Genomic DNA, 14,061 nt, shown 5'->3' on the forward strand with positions numbered 1-14,061 from the left:
GTGTGTGTGTGTGTGTGTGTGTGTGTGTGTGTGTGTGTGTGTGTGTGTGTGTGTGTGTGTGTTTACAGATGCCTTTGTCAGAGCAGGGCAAGAAAATATTTAATCACAATTGTCCTTTGGAATCTCAAGCTTCTACTGTTTCAGCATCACTCCCTGCTAATCCTCTGAAAAGATGTGCTATGCCATTTTCTTTTCCCTTTTCAGCTTTGCATTGTTAAGATCACCAGGTAATTCTGTGCAAAACACAGCTATAATATATTTTGGTTTTAAAACCAACCATCTGATTTTCCTAAAATGTCCGAGTAAAATCAGAGAAATGCCAGAAAGTAGTTATTTAAAATAGGCGTTTAAAAATTGACACCCCTTGAGAGTCTGCTTACAGGCCATTTCTCAATTGAAAGGAATATTTAATATTAGGATGTTTCTTCCTCCAGAACACACCTGGCCTTGGGGCATCAATTCTAAACTAGGCTGCCTACATACTGCACCTAATAAGACGCACAGCTCACACTCAGCCCATGCCCTGTTTTTCAACATCCCTCTCCTGCCAGCAGGCCAGACCCCAGAATCCCCCGACACTGGGGACTCGTAATGGAACTGGAGTACAACTGTTAGGTTAATCCTGGCCCACAGGGAAAAATTCACATACTCCCTACCCAGCCTAACCAGGTTGGAGGTGTCATTTGCTTTCTGGCCCCATAACAGAGGCACACAGGGACTGAAATCCAGTTTAGAAATGGAGGGCAGGCATTACTCAAAGCTCATGCCCCAATCTGGAAATTTTGAACCTCGCATTTATGTTCAGCCCTTGCAAGGAAACGAGTGAAAAAGATCTTAAAGTGCAGTTATTTATGCGTCTCCAGAAGTCTAAAGGAGTTGTTAATGGGTTGTTCTGTTCTTGAGTCAATATAAGTTTAAAAAAAAAGTATGTGAACTTCTCTGACTTCAAACATGCTCCTATAATTAGCCAGACAAGGGAATGCTGGCCAAGAACTGCAAGCCAGACCCATTTGCTATTCACACAAAGTTAAAAATAACCAAAAGCCAAATTTTCACTATCAGTTTCTCCTTAGCAATGCAAGTTCTCCCTCATGGAACATGGCCACTTGTGTTTGCTCTGCACCTCAGGTATCCATGAGCAGCTTATACAGCTGTACTCCCATTTCACTCAGAACATGTTAAAAATAGAAGAACAAGACTGCACAGGTAGTCTTGATTGCTCCTGCATTCATGCAGTTGGGCAGATCTTTGAGAACATTTGTATGGGTGTTGGCTGTTTAGCATCACATACATGTTGCAATGTACACAATGAAAAGACTCAAATGAACTTGGGGTAGATCAGACAGGCAGATCAGAAGTATTGTCACTTCAAGTCTCTGTCCCACAAAGCTGCTTTTTTGATATCCATGTCACAGGAAAGAACACTGCATTGGTGAACAAGGGTAACAAACCACATAGACACACTAAAGAATCAGCCTGTATTTCTTCTCCATCTTTTCAAGAGTCCAAATAATACCCTCAGCCAGCCAGCAAGAATCAAAAGCCTTGCTCTTAAGAAAGGAGGAACTTCTTTTCTACTCCTCACCTATGGCTAAGACAGCCAGATGACACCCAGCTCTCTCAGTGTGAGAAATAAGAAGCAATCTAACCATGGGTAGCAAGTGCATCATAGGTCTGTGCAAAGCCCACTGGACTCGAAAGTGCTTTGGGCAAAGGGAAGTAAAGGAGGAAAGGATGAGAACACTTGAACTGATTGTTCCTTAGTTACTCCAGATGGAATAACAATGAGGCTTTTTTCCTTTGGAAGAAGTCCAGATTCATTTTTCATACTGGTGAGTCAAAGACCAAAGGGAGAGCTGCTTCCCTAAACACTATGGTCAAGGCATTTTTCCTCTCTGTATGGCTGGGTGATTTTGATAGCTCTGGTCACAGAAATTAAAGAAAATCTCCAGATGCATTCATTTCTCACCCTGAAAAGTAGATTGCAGAACAGTTAAACCATCTACACAAGTTCTGGGCGATAGGGACAAGCAGAGAAACTCAGAGCTTTTTCTGTATGTAAAAGCTGTTTTTCTGCTCCTTTTCCCACCCTGCAAGGATAGGACACACTCTAGGAGATGTGCTGGGAAAGGCACCAGACAGGAACTGCCTGAGAAGGGGGCGAGGTGAAAGGAATCAAACAGTCAAAAACTGTGTGTCAAAAACGGTCTCTGCACCAGTCGTCAGTCATTTGCCTGTTCTAAGTCTGGTAGCTGATATGCTCTTTCCAGTTAGCAAGAGATCTCCTGAAACAATACATTTGTAAGCTGAGTTTTATGAAAATCTGTCTTGTTCCTGAGATAAATGGATATGTGGGACAGATACAAGCAGAGCTAAAGACTGGTAGAAAGGGACCCAAACAGCAAAAGCCCCAGTGTTAATTCTGCACAAGCCCAACTGACCAAAATCAAGAGAAAAAAATCTTGTAAAAATCCCTTGACAATAGATTCATTCTTTTTTTTAAGAAGGCAGCTGTTTAATGCACTTGCACATATATTTCTAAAGAATGGTCTTTCTCTTTGCATTTGATATTTCATTGGAAATGATGTGCAAGGGCTAAAAGTTTCTCACACCCACACCCCTGCCTAAACCACCTCCTGTAGGAGTAACACAAGGCATTAAGGGAGTTTCTTTTCAGAAATTCTCTTCACCCGCTTCGAGTCATTTCATGAGGAAACCCCACAACTTCACTACAGGAACTTTCTTCTCCGATTAATCTAATTGGAGTCCTCAGAGTCCTCTACCTTAATTCTCCACAATTTAAGACTCCAGGTAAACATCTTCCCAACATTAAGTTGCTATCACCTCTTCAGTCCAAAATCAAAATCCCTCTTCCCTATTGCTAAAATAGCCACAGCCATCCAACAGCTTATAAAAATCATAGTCAACCACCCAGCTGCTTGTCATTTGAACTGCAAGTCCTTTGGGGCAGAGATTTAACTCTGCCTCTAGGGTTGCACAATGCTATAAGAAGAACACCCACTTGGAGAGGTTACCAACCCTGGAAGGCAATTCATTCTCCTGTGAGAGTTCCCAACTGGGTGAGTGCTCTCTTTCTGACACTAGTGGCTTCAATTCTGACTGCTCCAGGAAGACTACTCCACTTGGAAGATGTGTACCTAGTTCCTGGCACCCTCCCTTTTAGCCCTGGGGTTTTTCTTCTTCTCTACTCTCCTTCCCAAATCTGCCCTTCCTAGGGCTGGCTGTTCAACTTAATTACTGCTTCATCTGATCCTCTACATGAAAAAAGAATGAGCTTGTTTCCAACTGAATTATTCATTTTGAACAGTATCAGCCCATTACCAGTCTCTGAAGTACTCAACTGTAAATGCATTCCTGTCTTAAAATGGATGTTTTAATTCATTCAAGCAACAGAGCCCCCTTTCTGTCTTCAGTACCAGGATACATTGCAGAGGTACACATCTTCTCAACTGAACGAGGGGCTCAAAAGTAAAAATGCCCGGCATCAGATGAAGATGCAAGATGAAGCAACACACTGCTATTACAGTCCACAAGTAACCCTTGGAGGACACTAAAAAGGCCGATAGAAAAGCCATCCAAAAGGATACTAAATACCTTAGTATGCAAAGAGGAAGGAGAGTCCTAGAAGCTAAAACCGTTTCAGAACAAAAAACGTGCTTTATGAAATAAGAAAGACCTCATACCAGCACCCTCTTTAAAAATAAAACACCAGCACAAAAGCAAGTAAGCACCTTTCTGCTAAGCTCAGCTCAGCTCAAGGCGGCAGTGTAGGGCAACTGTCCACACAGACAGCTCTACCCACACCTCAGAGCTGTAGTCTCCACTGTCCAAACCTTGAGAGGAAATGGCCAGTCCTACCGTACTTCGTGTATTTGTGCAATTCATATAGCTCGTCAGTCAGGACCAAATCCCACATGGCACTCACCCTCCTGGACACAAGAGGGGAGGGGAGGAACTCTCCAATCTTAAAAGTAATGTATGTTTTCAGTTGCCCTCATTCTTTAGTGGGGGGATGGCAACCTATGGCCCACGGGCCAAGCCACAGAGGTCCAATCTGGTATGAGGGATCAGTGGGATAAAGCTATGCCAAGTCACCCCTCCCCTCTGCAGTGAAGCCTGCTGCATCTGCATTTATCCTCACTGCATGGGAGCTGGGGATCAGCAGCAAGGGTAAGCACAGGCAGCTGGGGGGCTCCAGGGTGGAAACTTGCAGCCTAAAGCCTGGACAGGGTTGCAAGGGCAGCCTGTGCCAGCGATAGAGAACCAAGAGCCAAAAATTTACTTATGGGAAAGGCATCTGCTCAGGTGGGGTTTGTTTCAGGTTGTGCCACCATCGCCAAGGCCTGTGGTACTGACTGAAGGCCAAAGAAGCATTGTCATGATGGAACTTGTCTGGTGCCTCCTCCATTTCCAAGAAACGGCACTGACAGCTAAGGTAAAGGAGGGCAGCAGCAAGAGGAAGTAGGCAAAGCACAGGCAGAAAAGAGAAGAGAACTATAGGGAATTAAGCAAAACAGAGAGGAGATGAGACAAAACCCAGTCTGCTAGAGACAGGGTGTCAATGTAGCCAGCCACCGAGTACTATCTCCCACTCTGCCTCCTGGAACCAGCAAGAGCTTCAGCTGAAAAAACTCAGGACCACATTATCCCCAGTATCCCTCTTCACTCTCCCAGTCTGAGAAATTCTGAAGCGTACACTGGCCGATCTGTTTCAGGGTGAAATGTGCTGAGTATCCAGAGAGTCAGTGTCATTCACAAAGCATAGGTACACATGTCTTAACAAATAGTGTTACCTCAGTCAGCAGGCTTTTGGTGGCTAGAGAAACGCTAGCATGCCAGGGCGCACAGGGTGTGTATAAACAAGATACAAAAACTGGAAAAAATCTGCTGCTCCTTTCTCTTGGCTTAAACAGTTCATTATACAAAGGGGTTTGCAATTCAGCTGAAACACAACAGGGATCTCCTGAAAGACAGGAGGGAATGTTCTTGTTAGGTGCTCATCACCATTACAGCTAATTAAATCAATATTCTTCTTTTCACTGCACTTCAATGAAGTGTTTGCAGTTGCCAGGGGGGCAGCTCCAGAAATAAGATCCCAGCATTTGTCTTGGCCTTTTAAATAAAGCTCCAAGACCTGCAGGATATCGTTAGCATAAAACATGCTTCGATTTACCAGAATACCTGAAATTAAAACAAATAAATAAAAATAAGAAAAGTCAGTCAAACTGTATTACAGAGAACTCAGAAGCAAGGAAATAACTAAGTTAAGCTGGCGAACTTCATGCAGTGAAATCACAAGACAAGCTGTAACTACGGTACTGCGCAGGGAGAACAACCATAACCACTGACTCGCATCTTTCTGCACAGATCACCATCTAATCTACTTCTCTGGGGTGAGGTGCAGGAGGCCTTGTGCTGACCTCCTGACCAGATGCCAGACTGCAGCAATATCCTAGGCTTTCACATATTTTCAACGCTGGCTGAGCAACCTTGATGGATGCTCAGTAGGCGGCTCATAGACCTGAATCTTAGCTCAGAGGTGACTAAACTTCCCACCACCACTGGCTGCAGGGCTTAATCTTGACACAGGAGAATAAGAGGGCACAAAACTGTCAAGATGCTTGAGCCTCAGAAACACTGATCTGAGTACAGCACTTCACTGTTTTACTTTCCTCAGGAGCTGCAGGCAACTCGTCAGTTGCTGGTTGGCCATACCTGCCATAGGCCCCAAGTGTGGCTATGCTGGATATGTATAGACTCCACAGCTCAGCTGTACGGGGTCTGGAGCCAGTGCTGCCTTTCCAGAAGCTCCCTAGTAGCTAACACATGTCTCAATATTCCACTGAAGCGTGCATCATCAGGATTACTGCTCCTCACCCCTTCAGAGACCATGCAATAATTAAAGATTTTGCCAAGGAATATCTTACTCACAGCACACTTTATATTTCCATAGATTTGTTTATCATATGGCAAGCATTTGCATACTGAACACTGTCTAAGTAGCCTTGCTTCTCTCCTCTTCCCAATTGTAATGCAGAAGTTCCCGTAAACGGAACCCGTATTGTCATAGTCTAATTAGATTATAATCTAAATATACAAATACAAAGAGCAGAGTTAAAGTTATGCAGGCAAACTTAGTTTTGTTTTATTAACTTAAATATGCAACCATAATATTCTGTTAATATCCAGATCAGGAGTTGACTGAAATAAACGATTTAAATAATCAGGATGAGATTTTGTTATTTCTTATATAGGACAAAGAATAGGAGTCACAACTAAAGCCAACCAACAAAGCTTATAATATTTAGCAGATTCTATTTTCCATGAAGAAGGGATTCATATCTGTGATCTCTCCAGACCTGGGTGCTGTCACCACTGACAGAGTGAGTTGCAACCAACTCTAGGTGGCAATCTTGGTTTGAGGCTTAAAAAATGCTGATACGGTCAATTTAGTCATCAGCATATTCATTTTAGGAAGCAATTTTTACAACTGCTGTACCCTTGGTTGCCAACACATCTCCTCACAAAACACTGTTCTCCCAGAGGGATCCTTTCTCTCCCAAAGATCCTTGTGGAACCCCAATGGTTTTAAAGTAAAACATACCCTTGCCTGCCTGCCTCTGCTTCTAACTTGTCTGTTTTGTATTCTGAGGGTTTTTTTTAAAGTTATATTGAGTTTCTGGGCTTCTTTTTCCCACTAATTTTAACTTCCTGCATTTTCTGAAGGACAGCTGGCTACAATGAGACAGACTCTTCACATAACTAAAGAGATACTGCCCACTTGAATGTTTGTCAATAAAAATGAAGAGTCAAAAGGTAGGTTTAGGCTCCAGACCTTCCCTTGATCCCATCCTGCCAATTCTAGGCTGACTTTACTTTTGTTTTATATCACTCTTACAGGTGCCTGTGGAAGTGACCAAATGAACCTTTGATATACAGCCTAGCTCAACAAGCTATACCAAGCAGCCTAAATTCTCCCACGCTTTCCCACCCCATGTATGAGAATTTGTTGAATATGTTATCAGTGAGTGAAGCCTTTCCCTGATCCCCCCTTCTGGGACAGCTATGCCCTAAAGTGAAACCATTTCCTTAAACTGCTGATTCATGCAAGTCTCTCTAGCACTCAGTTGGCTAGTAAGAAAATATGTTTTTCCAGATACTGAATTCAAATCTCCCTGGACTAGCCAGGGTTCATCTTCTTGTCCAGATGGAGAACAGCTCAGTACAAGCCTAATTGCTAAGTGCTAATTTCCAGACTTCTTCTTATTCCTTCACCCCATTAAAATAAAATATAACCTTCAAGCCTGCTAATAGCATCAGACTAAGGCCCTCTTTACCCATGAAGCTAAGACATAATGGGGTCTAATACACAATTCACACAATCATGGCTCTTGCCATGCCACACATGCATGCTACAGGCACATTAGATCCCATTGCACCTTACTGCCAGTTCAGAGGAATCTAGATCCTGGGTGCCCCCTGCACCAGCAAGCTCTCATGGCTCAGAGCCCAGCACACCCCAGGTGAGGTTGCAGGGAAACCCCTGGGACCAGAAGATCACAACAGAGGATCACCATGATCTTCTAACCCTGGGGGTTTTCTGCACCATGAAGCCCTAGGGACCGCAGCAATCCCCAAGGACTCAGAAATGCGGGAAACCCCCCAGACCCTGGGGATTACAACTTCCACAATCCCTAGGGATCGGGGGTGCAGGAAACCCACAAACCCTGGGTGTCACAGCTACAGTGATCCCTAGAGCTTCAGAGTGCAGGAAACCCCCAGGCCCTGGGAATCATGGCTTCAGTAAACCCTAGGGTTTGGGGGTTTATGCGGGTACGGTAGACTCCTGTGGCTGGGAGCTCTGTTAGCTGACTGGGCTCCCAGTTGCAGGCGAGACCCTGCTACACATGCAAATTAAAGCTCAATAGTAACAAGTTATAAAGTTAGTACACATTTTCGAGGTCTAACTTTATAGTTGGTTCGAGCTTTATTGTGTGATAGCTACTTTGCACATGTAGCTGGTCTCTAGGCAACTGCACAATTAACCAGTTAATTAACCAGTTAATTCTGCAATACCTGTAACACGTAGAGGGGGGCCTAAGGCACACCTCTGTCATATTGTTGTTTACACTGAAACAACTCCACTTTAAATGGAAAAAAGAAAACTCAGATTTCCCTCAGGGATCAGAATGAAGTGTCAGCCTCTAAAGAAGGGACAGGCTGGGGCTCAGGAAATCCAGGACTACACCTTGTTTAAAGCTAAGGCAAAGCTTCCAACTCGCTTCCCAGAAAAGAAGTGAGAGGGAAATTAGGGGTGTAACAATAGAGATTTTTTGGGCCGATACCAATGGTCGATTTTTAAGGAGCCATATTGGTCAATACCAATCTGATTCCAATATGCAGCTGGGCAGCATGCAGACCAGCATCAGGCTGGTAAGTCTGGTGCGAGGGCAGGGGCGTTGGCAAGGGGGGCAGATTGAGGCCACGACAGTGAGGAAAGGAGTGGGGCTGCAGCAGGTGCTGCTCAGTCAGGGTGGGGCGCAGGGCACAGCTGCGAGCAATTCATCAAGGGAGCACAGGAGGTGGCTCCCACCCTGCATGCACCCCAGGAGGGCATGGGGGTGCCCCAGATCTGCACATGGGGCAGGGTGGGCTGCTGCTGTGGGCTGGGGGAGGGGGCTGCACTGGGCCAGCGCAGCAGCAGCACTGGGACCAATGCATCAGAGCACCTCTAAGGGCAATTGATCATATACAGATTAGACAAGCACACACAACACTTCTGAGGGTCAGCCATTGGGATACATTATGCTGCTGAAACATAGGAAACAAGATTGGCTCTAAGTCATTTAGGCGGTCGCCTTAAAAATATGATGTAATAGTCTTACAGCACATGGATGAGCAGACGTTGCTAAGACAGAGAGAACAAGCAAGAGAGAATTTGGGAAATATTCAAATAGGAAACGTTTCAAATTTCCCCCCCAGAAACTGGGCTGTCATCATAAAGCTCTTCAATCACTGCTGACAACAAGCTAATCTAAACATCTGGGAACACTTACTCTGCGCCCCAGCATGCACAGGTCTGTGGAATGGTATGAGCAGCACCTCCTGCTGCAATGAACACATGCTCTACGCAACCTTTTCAGACATGATCACTACTCTGTTTGGATGGCATCACACCTGTTTGTACCTTAACTCATTCTGAGGGGCTTCCTGCAGTGCCACTAACAGCAATAGACATGTCACATCTCACCCTTCTGGAATGGAGCCTCTTCACATAAAGTATCAAAGAAAGGGCCGCAATCTATCTATGGAGCTGTCACTCTTTCACGGTCGTTTTCAAAAGCCCAAGGACCAGATTCTATTCCAACTTTTAAACATCTAAGGGGATTTAGGTGCTGAAGTGCAATCCTATACCACTCTCCTTGAGTCCATAAAGAACACCTAAACCCAAAAGGTAGGCAAGCCCTCCTTTTTGTTGCTTTCCATGATCTAGTCTTAAGACAGATGACTGCATATTACAGAAGTGGACAAATTAACTGCTTTTCAGGGACTTGAGCAGGATGCAGTAGGATTGCCCTTGGGCACCCCATAGGATCTGAACCTCAGTATCTATCAAAAAAAAATCCTGCCCCTATTGATAGAAAAAAATCTAACGTCTTACATAAAGTTTGATACAATTATTCCATCAAGTATATTTTTGGATATCCCCCAAATGCAGCTTCTGAATCACCACTCAGCAATCACTGGTGCACAGCAGCTGCTACTGGCTTCACACTTATTTCTCTACACTACTCTGTCTCAGGGAAACAGTTGGTCCCTGTATAATGGTACTTAAAGAGGCCTTATTGGCTACAATGTCATGGCAGGCTCTCTATAAGAATACCAGGCATTCTTTTCCCATGTATATCAAGTAAAATGTTAACATGCTTCTTTTCAATGGTCACCATCTTCATGAAATTCCAAGGGCGATTCTGACAAAGATGAATCAATGACTGTACAAATTGATTTCTGTAGCATAACTCATCACTGGCTCGCAGTCTCGACCGTTGGACGCAAGACGCATCTTGTAATCAGAATATGATTGGATCTGTCTATAAGATACCTAAAGTTATGTGTATTCCTTCTAAAATCAAAAAGCCCACCTGACAGACTACAGTGCTCTCTGCTTCCCACTGAACACATGACTAGACTCCGGTGCTAAAGTTTGGCCACATTTCAGAACATACAACCTTCTGCCACAGAAAAGACCACCACAACCACAGACTACTAACCAGGTATTCTGTCTCCAGGCCCAGCATCTTCACAGACCTACCCCGAAAAAGCAGCAAAGCAATTCAAGTATGGACATCAGGCAAGCCCCACTTACTAGGACTTACAGCTATCATCTTCCATTATTCAATATCTCATACCCTTCTGAGTGCAAGGGAAAAGTATTAAACAATTCCAGGGGCTCACTGAACAGCCACTGATGTCTGCAGGAGTCTTGCTATTGATGTTAATTAGTTTATATCACAAAGATTACAACTGAAAATCCTGTTTCAGCAAGGCACAGGAGTGGGCCCCTTTTAAATGTAATTAATGGTTTTAACAGTGTTTCCTTCTGGAATTAGTGGGGAAGGACAATGAATAATCAGGTGCTTTAGAAGGTGAAAGTGCTTGCATGGTGGTTTTCAAGATATGTTGGGAAGATTTCCCTTTACACTGATGCACACACCTTGTACCTCATCCTACTGTTCACATTCCTGGCCCATTCCTTCTTCCATCCTTAAATGACAAGCTTCAAGTTAATGAAGCCCAAAATACCACAAGATACACAGGATTGTGAAATATGCTGGAGCAAAGGACTATAAAACAAACGAAACCCAATGTCCAATATAACATCCAAAGCCAAATATTTTTTCTATTTCCTTTGTACTTTTCTATTGGGTAACCCTTCTTCAAGCCTTCAGTTGAACTGGACTGAGCAGGGCTGAGTCCAGGGAAAAACCTTCAGCAGCTAATCAGAGAAAAACATCTCTGTACATTAGCTTCCCAGCTGGAAAACAGTTATTCTTTAACTTCTGACGCAAAGCAGCAGAGAGAGCGAGACGAAGTATACTTAGAACATTGTGGGTATGTCTACACAGCACAATGTAGCTTCTAATTGGTATGGCGAGACTGCTTCCTGTATCAATATAGGCTCATTGACCGCTAACTCAGACTTCTCTATACAGCACTAGCATTGTGCACTGTAGACCCACCCAATGTTAGGCTGATGGTGGCTGCAATGCCATTATTATGACTGTTTTAGAGCTTTCTATTTGATAAAAGTTTTAAGACTTTATTCAGTAAAAGTCTCATTAAAATACCAAAAAGCAAGACACAGAATGGGAACTGCGATTATGATTTGAATGCTACATGGGGTGGTGAGAAGGGAAGGGGTAGCTGATGAAAAATGGACAGGGAAAATGATGATTTTACAAACCACCTTGAAGACAGAAAGAAATACAGAGCCATGGGACTACCTGTGAATAGAGAAAAGGACAGAAAGGTGGGAAGGCATTCAAATTCCACCACTTTCACCTACTGTTCTATTCCCTTGCACTTTTCTACCCTTATTACTCACCTCTAGAGCACAGTCAAGAACAAGCAAGTAAACACATAAAGTTTAGATTATGGTTTGTATGGGGTGGTTTGGATAGGGATGATCGTGCCTCAGACAGGGGGTTGGACTAGATGACCTCCGAAGGTCCCTTCCAGCCCAACTCCTCTGATCCTAGGTTCTTTCCTCCATTTTTCTCTTAAGTAGACAAATTTGACAATCTCCCAGGAGGTGCTGGTAGAAATAGAACCAGGTTTCTAACAAGGCAAGCCTACACCTTCAGCCATCCAAACCATCGTTCAGATCCACTGTTCCAGCCTTGACTGCTCTAGGCCAGGCTTCCAGTCCTGCAGTCAAGAGTCACATCTTAGGACACCTGGCTCCTGGTACCCTACTCCTGACATAAAAGACCATGTAATCGACTCGGGAAGAGGATGTGTCCAATGTTCTACCCAGGGACCAGACTATGAAGCAGCTCACACTTCCGCCTGTATCTCTAGTGGTAGACCTGGAGTGCTGAGTTCAAACCCTGCCGCAGACCCACATGGAAGGGGAATGTGCTTACCTGTTGTTTCCTTAGGAAAACAGATATTTTCAAAAGCAAGTTTTGAACCCAAACTTCGCTAAGCTGAAGATTATGGGGGGAGTCAGCCAAAGCAACATTTCACATTCCAGGAGTTTCCAAGTGCTTTGCTTGCAGGTACCACACACGAGCAGATCTGAGGGTGGTGAGGGATGTGTCGGACCAGCAGGGTATGGAAGGTTGGGAAAGAGAAGGGGTGAATTGACCCTGCAGCGAAGGATGCGTGCTCTACTGCTGTGCCTGTACCCCACTGTACATACCTCAGGAGCCAGCAGGAGGGAACAGAGGGATTCAGGAAGCAGTTACCAATACACATTCTCCTGTGCTAGCAGCAGTGTAACTCCTAATCACTAAGGGCTGCTCTTCGCTTCACTTGATACCAGAAACTTACACAGTCACCTAGCTCAGAGTTTCTCAGCCTGTGGGTCATGACCTGAAAGTGGGTCACAAGAATATATAGAAAGGTCATGGAAAAAAATTTAAAAATGGATCAACAAACTTGAAAAATAGATTCTCCTTTAAAGGATGAAAAAGGTGAGAAACTGTGGCTTTCCCCTTGCAGGCTGGCAGAGCTCCAGCCTGCAAGGAGTTGCTCCCCATACCCCACACTCCCCATCCCACACACTTACCCTCTGCCCCACATACTGGGGGTGTGGAGGACAGCAGGTTGGGAGTGAGGGGCACTGGGTCGGGGCTGGTCATTGATGTTTACAAATGGGTCCTGGTACAAAAAAGGTTGAGAACCACTGCCCTAGCTAATCAACCTCATCCAGACTGTACCCTCCACCCCCTCCAAGCAGCGACTACACTGCCTCCTGACGGCTCTTCTTGGTGCGCAAAAGGCCGCAGAAGTGAGTTTAACAAACAGGCATGTCCTCTTTCCACAACAGCCTGCCTGCCATGGCCTTCCTCTGTGTTGGCAACCTGTCAGCCTGTGGACAGTGCTCCCCAAACCCGTTACTCTTCTCTCCATTACAAAGGACAACGGACATAAACCCTGAAATCAGCAGACTTAAACACCACACGTTTGTTCAGTGTTTTTTAAGTATGGAGCAGGCCAAGAATTCCTACAGCACCATTCAAAGGAGAGCAGGTAATCACACTGCTCTGTTTGTAAAGGACAGGTGTAGCCAATGAGCAATGTAGGCACATATTTGCTCCCAGAAAACAGCATTACCCCCAAGTTCCTCCTTCTCGTCTCCACAAGCCATGTGCACACAGCTTGTCACAGTAACATGTCCCATGTGACATGGTTCTGTAGCATGGCAGAAGCTACCTGTTATGGCCAGCTGATCAGTACAGACAAACAGGCTCATAAGGAAAATCTTACAAGACCAGCTTGGCTAACTCACACCCCAAGGCTGACTTGCCTGTTTCCTCTACCTGGAAATGTGAGTCAAATGAGTGTGTTCCTCTGGCAGGCAGCCTGTCATAAAAGTGAAATCCTCTTCATGCCAGAGATTAACCCTGTTTTCCACTGCCTTTGCATTTATTTAAAAATGGCACCTGTTAGACTCTCCTTCCAGCTGCAGGGAAAGTCTTGGCTGAAGAGCATGTTGATCCATGGGGAAGGAACAGGGGTGAAATCGGGGAATTTTTCTAGCACAGCATGTGGAACACACTCCAAAGCAGCAGGCACAGGGAGGCCCCATTTCAGAGCGGTCCTTAAATATACTAATCGAGTCTTAGCAACATGAGTCTGCTTCAAGTTAATTCCCCTGTTGAAAAGCAGAACAAAAACCTTGTAAATTGGAGCTGTTACACAGTTCCCACTCTCTGCTCCTCCAAAATGAGAAACATTGCCTTTGATTTATTTTCTCAACTCCTCCAATTCTATTTCTCCAGGGATAACATGCAGAAATGGCTCCTGCTGCCT

General features: G+C 44.7%; 1 protein-coding gene across 2 annotated transcripts in view; it reads right to left on the minus strand.

Moving 5' to 3' along the window:
• COL18A1 (collagen type XVIII alpha 1 chain) overlaps positions 1–14,061 on the minus strand; it is a 161,776-nt gene that overhangs the window by 94,560 nt on the left and 53,155 nt on the right. The gene's annotated exons all lie outside the window — the stretch shown is intronic.

Source organism: Crocodylus porosus, unplaced genomic scaffold, assembly GCF_001723895.1.
Source record: "Crocodylus porosus isolate Cpor-Errol unplaced genomic scaffold, CroPor_comp1, whole genome shotgun sequence".
Classification (NCBI taxonomy): Eukaryota; Metazoa; Chordata; order Crocodylia; family Crocodylidae; genus Crocodylus; species Crocodylus porosus.